Source organism: Belonocnema kinseyi, chromosome 8 (assembly GCF_010883055.1).
Source record: "Belonocnema kinseyi isolate 2016_QV_RU_SX_M_011 chromosome 8, B_treatae_v1, whole genome shotgun sequence".
NCBI classification, from domain to species: Eukaryota; Metazoa; Arthropoda; class Insecta; order Hymenoptera; family Cynipidae; genus Belonocnema; species Belonocnema kinseyi.
In genome coordinates, this window is record NC_046664.1 from 49658474 (window position 1) to 49671682 (window position 13209).

Here is a 13209-nt window from a genome sequence, read left to right on the forward strand (position 1 = left end):
AAGTCTGGCCTCCATGCCCTTCATACAATCTCAGGCCTGGGTTTATGTCCATATTACATTAAACTCCCCATATAAGAACCCCCGATTCAAAAGCAATGCCAAGGCAAACCATCCTCCAAATCGGTCTTATATCGGGAGTTGAGTGTAATAATAGACTTATAAATGAGAATGTCTAAACTCTTTATCTTCGTGTCATTAAAAGAATTATTTTATTTTTGCGTATTGGATAAATGGCGACGTGTAAAAACAAGCTATCTATATGCAATGCAGTGATTTGACTATTTACTAATAGGAAAAAAATTAAATGGATAAATCTTGTGCAAACTATTATATAAACTAAGTCTCGTCAACTGTACCAAAGAAAAAGATATTGCACCTTTCGGAAATTGTAAAAAATTATCTCATATTAATCGGACCATTGAAAATTTCACAGCTCTAATTGAATGTAAAAAACATAGAACGTAATATTTAAAAAAAAATCGATAAAAAACAGAAATATATTTTCTTGGACGCTGGATTCGTCCCCTTGACGCTGGTCGTCACTTTGTACTATTTGGAATGTTTAAAAAATTATAAACTTAGATATTCCCAGGAATTAATGTCTAGATATTGTAGATAATTATTCTATTAAATTCGTATGATGCTTAGATCAATAGGATATTGGCTATTGTTTTAGATTAAGACTTTTACCTGTAGTTTTAAGGAGAAGCTTATTATGACACTGAATATTTTAAAAACCAAAGTTTTCAAATTTATCTTTTCAATGTGACGCTATTTGTACCTAATGAAAGTTTTTAAATTTGAAAACTGATCAAATCCATATGCAATTGCATATAAAATTGTAGAATCCTTTGAATTATCGAGACTGAATTTGCCGTATTTTATACAAATTGTAATATATTTACCGAATCATATAGACATAAAATAATTCTATGTTTAACTTTTCAAAATTTTATTTATATTCATATTCTTTATACCTGACTCCGAATTTTATACAAAACTAGTACAATAAAATTAAAACTTTAAATAAATATTTCCTTTTATTTGATTTTTTAAAGATGATGTAAATATGATTTTCCTAAAATTCTTAAGAAAATTGGAAAAGATTTTTGAACATTTCAGGTAGGTCAGATTATAACATTTTAGAAAATAAGTTTATTTTTAACAAAACACTTGAATTTTAAACAAAAAGAAGATATATTCTCAATAAAAAATGTTAGACATAATTGATATTATACCAAAAAGTATTTCAATTTTAAATAAAAAAAAGTTAAGGGTGTTGGTTAAATTCCACTTTCTTTTATAGGTATGGCACTGACTCAATATATATTTTTTCCGAAGGATTTGCGAACGAAAGAAAGAAAACTTGTCGAATATCCGGGGTTTTGCGAGATCCTTGGATAAATAAAATGTTGAAAAATCAATAAATTTGTCGAGGAAATAATTATTTTCACGACAAATATGAATTTTACGAAAGATCGAAATCAGCGAGATATACTAGGTTTCTTGAAACCCTGGTTTCTTTACTCACAATTCTGACATAATAGAAGAATCCTCGAGATATACCAGGTATTCTTGACAACCTGGTATATCTTGAGGATTCTTCTATTATGTCAGAATTGTGAGAATCCTCGAGATATACCAGGTTTTCTTGAAAACCTGATATATCTTGAGGATTCTCCTATTATGTCATAATTGTGCGTGAACAAATAAATTTGTAAACGATTCCAACGGTTCAAATGCTGTCGTCTGCTACCCGCTGATTTCTATCTTTCGCAAAATTCATATTTGTCGTGAAAATAATCATTTCCTCGACAAATTTTTTGATTTTTCAACATTTTATTGTTCCGAAGATATCGCAAAGCCCCGGATATTCTACAGGTTTTCTTTCTTTCGCTCGCAAATCCGTCGGAAAAAATATATATTGAGTCAGTGCCGTACCTATAATGAAAATTCACAGTCGGATTTAACCAACACCCTTAAACCTATCCAATAAGGACGCATTTTGAAGAAAATAGTTTAATCCTGAACCAAAATAAATTAATTTTAAGACAGTTCTATACAAAAAAATATATATCTTTTCCAAAAAAGAATAATTATTTACCAAGAAGTTTAAATCTTTTACCACTAAAAAATCAATTTAAAAAAAGTTAATTTTTAACAAAAAAGTTGAATTTTCCATGTAATTGAGAGTTTTCTAATAACAAAATACGAATTTTCTACGAAATAGTTACATTTTCAATCACAAAGATAAATTTCCAACTAAAATGTTAATATAATTAAAACAAAATAATTTTATTTCATATGAGTAGAAAACAGTTAAATTTATGAAAAAATTTTTATTTCCAACAAAATAATTAAATACTCAATAAAAACAGAATCATTTCCAACTAAAAAGTTGCATTTTTAACAACAAAAAATGACAAAATTTCTTCCAAAGGAAATACATTTCCAAACCGAAGATATCAATTTTAAAATAAACACTTGAATTACAAAAAAATAGATTCTTCAGCTAAGAATAAAAAATAAATCAAATCCTAATTTAAGGGGAATATAATTTTCGATGTAAAATAAAATTTTTAATATCTATATATTGCGTTTGTATTTGTTTTGAGGTTATCAATATAATTTTCCTAAACATTTTCAAAACAAATTTTTGAAATTTTCAGGCTTGGCGAAAAAATATATAAAAAATTCTTTAGGAAATTTAAAATAATTTTAATCGGTTTAAAATTTCTAAAGATTTTTTTAACAGGCCTATATTATTCCTAAAATTTTCGAAAATCTATCAAAATTAAACAAAAATAATTCTAAATCTTCCAGATTATTTATTTTTACAATTTTAAAAATCTTTAGAAAGCTTTGTAAAGTGTTCATTTCAATTTTTTTAATAGCTTTTCAATTTATTGGAATTTTTCCTTAAATTTTAGACAAATCTTTCAAATTTGTGTAAAAGGTTTAAAGTTTTTGTTTAAAATCTCACAAATATACATTTTTTTAAATTCGAAAAAAATCGTTGCAAATGCAAATGATTCCTTTTTATTTTTTCATAACTTGTAAATATTTCTTAAACTTACTTGATTTAAATGAATGTTGTGATATGGCGAAATTGCAAAATTTTTCTTTAAAATCATCTACATTCTTTTTTGAAGTTTTAGGAAAGCATTTTCAATTTTGTCAAACCTTTTTTAGTTTTCTCCTAATTTTTTTGTAATGAGAAATCATAAAAAATTTTATCTTAAAACATTTAAAAATTCTTAAGAAGCTCCGTTTTCGAAATCTTTAAAAATCTACATTTGATTTTAAAATATGAAAAATCTTTTCAAGATTTAAATTATTTTCAAATCTTTACAAATCTTCTAAAACTTTGAAATATGTTTTGAAATGATTTGAAGTTTTGCAAACGTTTTTTAAGATCTTGTAAAATTGAAAAAACTGTCATAAAATCATTCAGATTCCTTTTTGACATATTTTTAAATTCTCAAAATCTGAAATTAATTAATTCTTGAAAATAAAATAAAACCTAAATCATTACAATTTTGTTCAGAAATCTTATTGTTGGTGCCGGAAATTTTTTGGTTACAGATAGCTACAATTTTTTTATCGGTACTGACAAATTAAATTTAGTAATATTTGAAGGGTAATCTTTATTGTCTAATATTTAAAAAAAATTACAGCTATAATTTTCAAGTTTATCATTAATGGTGAGAAAACACCAAATAGATTATGTCATGAAATAAATATAATTATTTGCAAATTTTTATTTACTTCACTTTTAAATATCCACATATTTCTGCCTTGAAAAAAATACATTAAATTCTTTTTATCCAGTCTTTACTTTTTATTTAGGAAGTTATGAAGTTTTCAAACCGTTAGAAACAAATATTTTTACGTTCAGTCTGGACCTTTTTACAAAAGAAAAATATTTTATGTCTAGTTTTCCGGTATATATTTCAATTCCTGATTGACTCGGTAAATTCTAAAATTGTGTGCTTTTAAGTAAAAAATTGTGAATAGCCTCATACTCACCTCCAGATATAAGAACCGCCGATTTACGATATTCCTAAAATTGATGTTCTCGGTTGCTTAATGCTGAAAGACGCCGCGGGACCGCGAGAGAGTCAACCAGCATGAGGACCGCACTCTCAGCGCATTAGATGCACCAGGTTGCGTCATGGGTTCAAATACCGATTCAGAATCAAGGCCACTACAAGCCATGTTCTAAACCGTTCTTATATCGAGAGTTGAGTGTGGTTAGTGAATTTTCTGCACCTGAGTAGTCTTGATTTAATAGAACCTAAATTTCTCTATGTTTTCACAATAGATTATAAACAACATAGGTTTTAGATTTGACTGTTGATAAAAACAACACGGATGAGTAGACGCGGCCTAATCATGCATCAAATGAGAGAATTTCGTGTCTCCGTCATTAGGTGCTATAATATTATTATATGTAATTAATTCAAAATACTATCGATATCATCAGTTTTACACTATAAGTACACCTGATCAAAAAGACTTTAATTTATATTGTGAATACTCGTTCAAAATGTTTGAATGATATAAAACTATGTATTGGGGATGTCCAAAAATTGTTGTTTTTTTGCAAAACTTTTGCTTTTAAATATTTTAAAGTTTCAAAAAAATTTACATTTTGCTTTGATTCTAATCAATCCGTTTTTAAGCAAAAGTTTATGTGAAAAGCAATTTGAAATGAAAAGAATAATGTTTTGGATAACCCTACTGTGTGAGACTTTCCTATAGACTTAAGAAGATGACATATCTCTTTTAGTATAAAATTAATATAATATAATGTATAATATAAAAACTAGATCTCTTACTCGTAATATCTTGAGTTTATTAGTCAATTAAAAATTAATTCATTAATTTTGTTTTTCTTACTGCGCAAGCTTGTGATGAGAAAAGCTTTGTGCTTCTAAATATTTTACTTGATACTTTGAATGAAAATGTATATGAAAAATAAGAAATTGAGAAAACTGAAGGGCATAAACGTCATTGCAACAAATTTCCAGTAGACACAAAATGTTCTCAAAAATTTACTTTTAAATTTATAAAAAAAAACTTGCATCTGAGGTGGATGGATGAAGGACAATTCTGGAGGCTAATTAAAAATTGAAAAATTGCATTTTTATTTTAAATTTCATAAGAAAAATGAATTCCTTGCTATTGTGGTTCTTAAATGGTAAGAATAATTTTTGATTGGAAATTTTTATTAAATTCAAAGTGAATGCAGGGTAAGTTTTTTTCCGTTACAATTTTTAACATGAATTCGATGGAAAAATTTAATTTATTATATGTTTATGATATAAATAATAACATAATAAAATCAAAATGGTTTGTACTCTCCCACACACATCTGTTACGTATTTTTTTTAAATATTTTCATTCATGTTTATTAAACGCAATTCATTTACGTTATATATGTTGCACATATAAAAAAACATAAGAATACAATTGAGGAATATTTAATTTCAAATATATAAAAGTCAATACATTTCAGTTTTAAAGATTTGAAATTTATTTTTTACCATTTTCTATTGTAAAAAATTAAATATTGAATGAAATAAAATAAATAATAATAAACTAAATTAAATATTCAATTGCAAGTATTAAAAATTGACGAATTTTCTATTTTAAATCTTCAAAATTTAACTAGATACATTTTTAAAGAAAGACAAACGTTGAAAATTAGATAATTTTGAACTACAGCATTTTAAATTGTGTGAATATTTAAAATTGAAGAATTTTTAATATTGAAAATTTACAGTAATTATAAAATAATTCTGATAATTGACATTTCAATGTTTTTCAATTTGTATGATTTAGAATTGAAAAATCTTCTATTGTTCTCCAAAATCGTCGGAATTTAAGAATTTTTATTTATAAATCATTAAAATTGAAAAATTTTCAATTGTAAATATTTAAAGTTGAACTACTCCATAATAACAAAAAGATTCAAAATCAAATTTTTCTATATTTTGCACAATAAAAATATCTAATTATTTCAATTTAAGGATAAACATTAAATATTAAGAAAGTTGGCGAATTTTCACTTTTTAATATCTTTAAAATTTGAAATTATTTCAAAATTCAGTGTTGAAAATATAAAATGCGAGGCAAAATCAGAATTCAAGAAGCACTCTGCAAAATATTTGTCGTAAATTAAAGAAGCCGTTTCATTAACATATTTTTTTCATTTAACTAAAACTAACATAAGAATGAAGAAAATCATTTGAAATTTAAAAAAAAATTCATTAGAACAAAAAAAATATTGCTTTGAGTTTTATTAACATATTTTTGTATTTAAGCAAAAATTACTTCAAAATCAAGAAAATGGCTTTGAAATTAAAAAAAAAAATAATTAGGATAAAGAAACCATTTCCTTGTACTAGAGAAGTTTCTTCGAATCTAAGAAACTTATCTTTCGTGATATTAATGAATATTTATTTTTAATTACGATTATTAATTGTATTTTGAAGGACTTGAAAAACGATAGCGATCATAAATAAATAATAGTGAAAATTTAATAAAACGATATTATACTATTTTCTTCAATCTTCTATAAAATCACTTCAATTTATATTTTTAACAATAATTTTGCGGATTGAAATTCTTTACTAAAGATTTTGGTTTTTACTTCCTGTTGAATCTGTTGTCAAATCTATGAAAGTAAATGGGATTATATTGGATTGGATGAGTAAGACTGGTTCGAACGTCAAATGCATGTTACCGACATGTTACCGACATCGAGACTATTTTACAGCCCAAGTGGTTCGTGTCTGTGCCAAGTTTCTAGAATATTCTCGAAGGGTTCCGATGACGTCATGAAATGATATTGGGCATTAAATAAAGGAAGAAAGAATTTTTTTAGTTAAATGTATTATATATGAGAAAGGAATAAATCATCTTAGTTTTTCTTATAACTATACTAATTTAGATTGTAAATAACCTTCAAGCTGCTTACGAGAAATTTGTTTCACAAAATTCTGCAATATCATTTTATGACCGCATCGATAACCTTCGAGAATATTCTAGACCTTAGCACGGGTACGAACCCCTTAAGCTGTGGAATGGTCTAGATGTTGGTAACATGTCGTTATCAGGAATTTTCCGTTTGAACCGGTTTTAGGCATAATCTCAAAACTTAAAAGAATAATTTGTTTTATTGATATTTATCCACAGAAAGATGAAAAAGCATTTGAATAATAATCTAATAACACATTTATTGAAGTCTTTATAACTTTATTACAATCTTTTATCATAACTACTGAACTTGAACGTTATACTATAATATTGGATACATGAATTTTCTATAGGGTTGATTTGTTTAAAATATTAATTACCAATATTAATTAACAAACCATCCTCCCTATGTAATGGACCATACCATATTCATGACACCCCAGATCACTAAAAAAAGCTGTTACGTGATTTACAGATGGCCCTACAGTGTATTGAAATTAATTTAAGTTTTTGAGTGAATATTATTATAATAGAAAAAATGGCGTATGTGCCCTTTTGTAACACTACCCTGTAACGGGTTCGTGTGTTTGAAAACTTGTCTTTTATAATTCAAGGACTCTCTTATACTATTATTGAATTAAAATTTTTGTTAAATAATTTGCTTGAAATAAGTTGAATTGTCAGATCTTTAGAAATGTAATCACTTATTTTCTTAGATGAAAAATATTTTTTGTGAATATAGCCAAAACACACATAATTAAAGGTGTCGAAAAACGAAAGTCTTTAAATAAACATCAAATCAACTTAATTAGCAAAAATTGTATTGTACAATCTAAGAAGATTCTATATTGTAAACTGTGGTTCAGTGGCACATATGGAGAAAGCGGCGCATGCTTGAGTCTGTATTTCTCGATACAGTATTTATATTCTGGTCGAGAATAAAGTAGGACTCGTCGGATTGGAACTAGTCGCATTGAAATCCTCGGAGGGCAGTAGTCCCCTACTCATGAACTCTTCCGATAACCGTGATTGGTAGGCGCACGCGCAGTCGCAGTATACACCAGCGTTGTAGCTAAGGCGTGATCGAAGTTGGAAACTCGGTACGACGAGTCCTACTCTATCGCATTTTAAATATAGAATTGACGGTGCGCCACGCTCCTACACATATGAGCCGCTTAGCCCCAGTTTACGATCTTATATCCAAAATTATTAAAAAATGAAAGTCACTAAAGATTAAAAGAAAATTGTTCTGACTTTCTTTTTTTCGCACACCATAGTTTTAAAGCAGTTCGATATTAATCATTACTCTATAATCGATTAAATCCAAATAGAAATTCTACCTGAACGAAAAACTGATACCGTAGATGACTTGATAAGAAGCATATCTGCTGCGGTAATCTATTTTTGTAATTATTTGTTAATTCTCAAATGCTCTTCAAAAGCCTTTAAAAGTTTTGCTAAACTGTATTCAATGACTATACTAATTGTTAGTTCGAGGTAAGGAGACGAATTATGCTTGGGGCAGGTTTATTGAAGACGGTCATGTTTTAGTTCTGAAATATATTTCAACATCTACACTCGTATTCGCGTCATAAAAATAATTTGCATAATTAAAACTGCAATTATCGAAGGAGGTAACGATAATTTGAGCGGCTTCACTATCGACAGACTTTTTTTTATTTAAGAAGGCGTAGTGAACTTCTAAATACACTCAACTCTCGATATAAAACTCCCTGCTTTACGATATTCCTGGAACTTATATTCTCCGCAGTTTTTTGATGGGAAGAGCCGCTTGGCCGAATAAAAGTGTGTGCTCAGTCAAGTGTGCTAAACAGATCGACGGTCGCACTCTCAGCGAGTAAGTTGCATCAGGTTACGTCAATCGTCCAAATTCAACAGAAATGATTAATACCGGTTTATGTTTGGATTTCCCTTATTAAGAATCAAGTCGGATGCAAGCCATGCCCAAAACCGGTCTTATATCGGGAGTTGAGTGTAATTATGTGATCCGGACAGAGTGAAATAATTTGAAAGTCACACTTGAATGCCCCTACATAATGCTCATTCGACAATCAAGTTATTTTTATAATGGCGTAATTGTAACAACTAAATGTAGAATATTTATGTGAGAATAAAACAATGTGTACTTCAATTATTCAATATTGTTAATTTAATGTCTAATTGTTTTCATTTTACTTTATTTTGTAATATATTCATAGCTAATTGTCAACAAGTTGAGTATCTTGGACCATGAAGAAATATATTTTTAATATATTTTTAATTTTTTGTTTAAGGTCAAAAGTAAAACTTACCTGTAAATTAAATTCTACAACTTACATTATTTCAGGGTGGATGTAGATTAGAAAAAAACATGGAAATCAAGGAAAGGCAACGATTCTGAAAAAAACTGGCAATGTTAGGACATTTATTTAAGAGGAACATTAAATAACTGTTGAGGGTAATAAATAAAACATTTTAGACAGTCAACTCTACTTACCTTTGCGCTTTCCCTAACTCTCGGTCGAGCTCTTCCCCCACCACGGCCGCGACGTCTCGGCATCCGAGAATTGTTCCGCTCGCTATTTACGTTGCCGTTAATGTTTTAGGTCTTTTAAGGCAATTTTGTAGGGCAAAAAGTCATTATATGCATTGTTAATCCCGTGTAGAAATATAGCCCCTACTTTGAGACTCTTCACGCTAATATTGATAGGGACTAAGGTTGTAAAGTAGAAGATATTGCCATACGATTTTTGCTCCTACTTTAGCGCTCTTATGAGCACAAATTCTAATATTTCTTCTAGGGCGTCAAAATAGAGGCTTACCCGTGTTGAAATATAGGCCCTACTTTTCATTCTATTTTGCTTCTGTATAAGCTTCAGCCCCTACATTGAAGGTCTTGTCTCTATATTCTTGAGATTTACTTATGTTTCCTTTAAAGCTCCATATTCTCCGTAGAATTTTTAAATTTTCTTTTAACGCTCTTAAATTTTAACACACAAAATATGTGGCGTCGCTGTCTCGACGCCTGCGCCCTCGTGACAGATACTTTGTTGTGTTCTCTAAAATTCCGTCATTACAGTTCGTGAGAGCAACAGTTAAATTGGTTTTAAATAATAAATATTAAAGTGATAACATTGAAATGGTTTCAAGAGGAAAGAAGTTTGCCCTAATCTGGTGGCAGCAAGCAAAAGGAAAAATGCATACCAGCGTTAAGATTTTAAAGATAGTTATAAAGAATCCAGAGCTAGCCCCCCCCCCCTTTCACAGGTATCAAACACACAAGAAGAAATGTGAAAAGAAAAAGGTAAGAAAGGTACAAATCTTTTGTATTTAGTTTTTTCTGGACCAAAAAAATAACTCTAAATTAGTTGACACAGATTCTGAAGAAATAGATTTTCCTTTCACGCGATTTTCTTTTGAATTGAAGAATTACGAAATTGAATGATTTCAACTAAATTATTTAGAAAGTAGGGCAATGTCAAAACCTTAAAAATTGAATATCATTCAAAGTTGAAGCTTCTGAAATTCTAGAATTTAAAATTGTTATTACAGAACAAAATTAAAATTTGACCTTCAAGTTAATTAGGCGAATTGTTATGAAATCAAAGAATGAATTTATTATACTAAACATACTTTCAAACTAAATAATAATTTTAAATGGGAAATATTAAAAATAAAACAAAATCTACTGCAGAACCTTCAAACTTAAAGAATTCGAATTTTATTTTAAACTGACAAAATGTATATTCACCAAAAATTGTGATATTAAAACTTTATTTAAGCAAATCCTTTAGATTTCAATTATTTGTGTTTAATTCAAATCACGTGAAAAATAATCATTTTTAAATTGCTAACTAAACTTTCCCAAATTCAACTAATTTTATTGAAATTTTAAAAACATGAAAAACAGTATAATTTCCTTTCTTTTTCCTTTTCTTTGTTTTTCGTTGTTTTTCATTGAATTGTTTCTTCAAAATATCATATTTTTAAACCAATTTATTTCTATATGCTGAGAGGTCGATCACTCCAATATTCCTGATACATTCACTAAATATTCATATACAGGTATTCTTTCAATATTCTTGGTATTCTAGATATTCTTTCTAATCTCAGATATTTAAAAAAATTTTCAAAATATTCCGAAATATACCAAAATATTCACAAATATTCTGACATATTCTTCAATTTCCCTTTGCGCTCTACACGTTTTTAAAGATTCCAAATTATTTACAATGATTCTGAAAAATATCAAGAAATTCTCAAACAGTTGATGTATAATTGTGTTATATTACAAAATATGTTCAATTGTTTAAAGGATTTTAATGAATTCCAAATAATTTAACGGGATTTAACAATCTTTTTGAATTATAAAGGACTAAAGTTTATAATTGCATTTCAAAAGATTTCAAGTAATTTTAAAGAATTTAAAAATATTTTAAAAGAATTCCAAAAAGTACAAGAATTTTCAAGAGATTTTAAAGACTTTGAAATACTTTTTATGAGTTCAAGAGATTTTCAGTCATTTTGAGGGATATTCTGGCATTTCTATCGATTTAATGTAGTTAAAAATTTTTAATCATTTTTCAAAATTTCAAAAGATTTTAATGATCTTCATTTAATTAAAAAATATTTCTATCTATTCAAAGAAGTTTTCAGGAGTTTCGAGGAATTTAACGAAAGTTATTTGATTATAAAATTTTTAAAGTTTATAATCGAATTCCAAAGTTTTTGAATTATTCAAAAGAGTTCAAGATATTTTTAATGAATTTAAGGGATTTTAAGTATTTTTAAAGAATTTTTGAGGAATTTTGGTAGAATTTAAATAAGTTTTAATATTTTAAGGTAATTATAAAATATGAATAATGTTCTTGAATTCTTTGAAGTCTGTTGAGTCTGTTGAAATCTTCGGAAATTTGTGGAAATCATTTAAAATCTATTTAATTTCTGAAAATATATATTGATTTTTTTTAATCTTTTAAAATATCTTGAAATATTTTTGGATTAAGTTTACATTTTGATTAAGCACATAAGATATACAATAATAATTTGTAATATTTTAAAAATCTAAAATCTAAGTACAAATATTATTATAAGCGTAGCAATATTTGTTATAGAATTGATCACAAAAATTTGCAGATAGCCTTGCACAGCTGTAGGTTATATTTCAGATTTTTTTTCATACTTCAAGCTAGGCTAGCCGAGAGGCTTTAGGCGTTAGGAATGCGAAACTTATAGGGTTCGAACCCCCGCGGCGAATAACAACTTTCATAGCGTGCGATTATAAATAGTGTAGTGATTGTGTAATAGTAAATAATTGTGTCCTTAAACATGTGAACACATATTAGAGTATAATAGTAATAACACAGAATATTAATTTTTTTGTGGCGAAAAATCGGTTATGATTTTGTAGAGCTGTTCTCTATAGTTTCGGGACTAGTTCAACGCAATGTAAAACAAAGACGATTTTAACTTTTATTAAACTACCCAGCATACCTCTACAAAAGGATTAGTTTTATGAAATTTAATGAATATTTTTTTCCCTGTGCAAAATAACTTGAGTAAGCCACGTATTCAGAGGCACCGAACACCAGTCAGTAGACCTCGAAACCTGTGCGAGGAAGATGAGAGTAAGTAATTACACTCTGCGGGCTCAGTGAAACCTAACCTCAAATAAATAAATAATTAATTAAATTTTTTGACGTAAAATTAGTATATTTACTATCAAATGAGTCAAATATTATCATATGATGAAATTGATTAAGTTCTTTTTTTTCCATTATTATTAAAGAACTCAAGGTTTTTCGATTTAATGTAGAGTTAGAATCATCAAAGCTATTGACAAGAAATGAATTGCAGTATGCACAAAATTGTAATATTTTTAAATTATAATAGTAAAATATGTGATACAATCGATTATGTTATTGATACTTTGATCCTATATTAATAATAAATAAGGGCATGTGACACAGCTAAATACCTATATTACCGACCACAGTTTTTCAGTTCACTGAATGTTTTTTTGAACCTAAGAACTTTTTTTGTAAGTAAAATATCGAGCTGAAACTTCGGGAAATGTATTAGAGTGCAATAAAGTACGTTTAGGTACTGCATTTTGGCAGAAATTTCACTGAAAATTATTTCATCTTTTTTCTGAACCTCAACATTTTTTGAACGTTCGAACTTTTTTTATACATGAAATATCGGTCTCAAACTTTGAGAAATGCA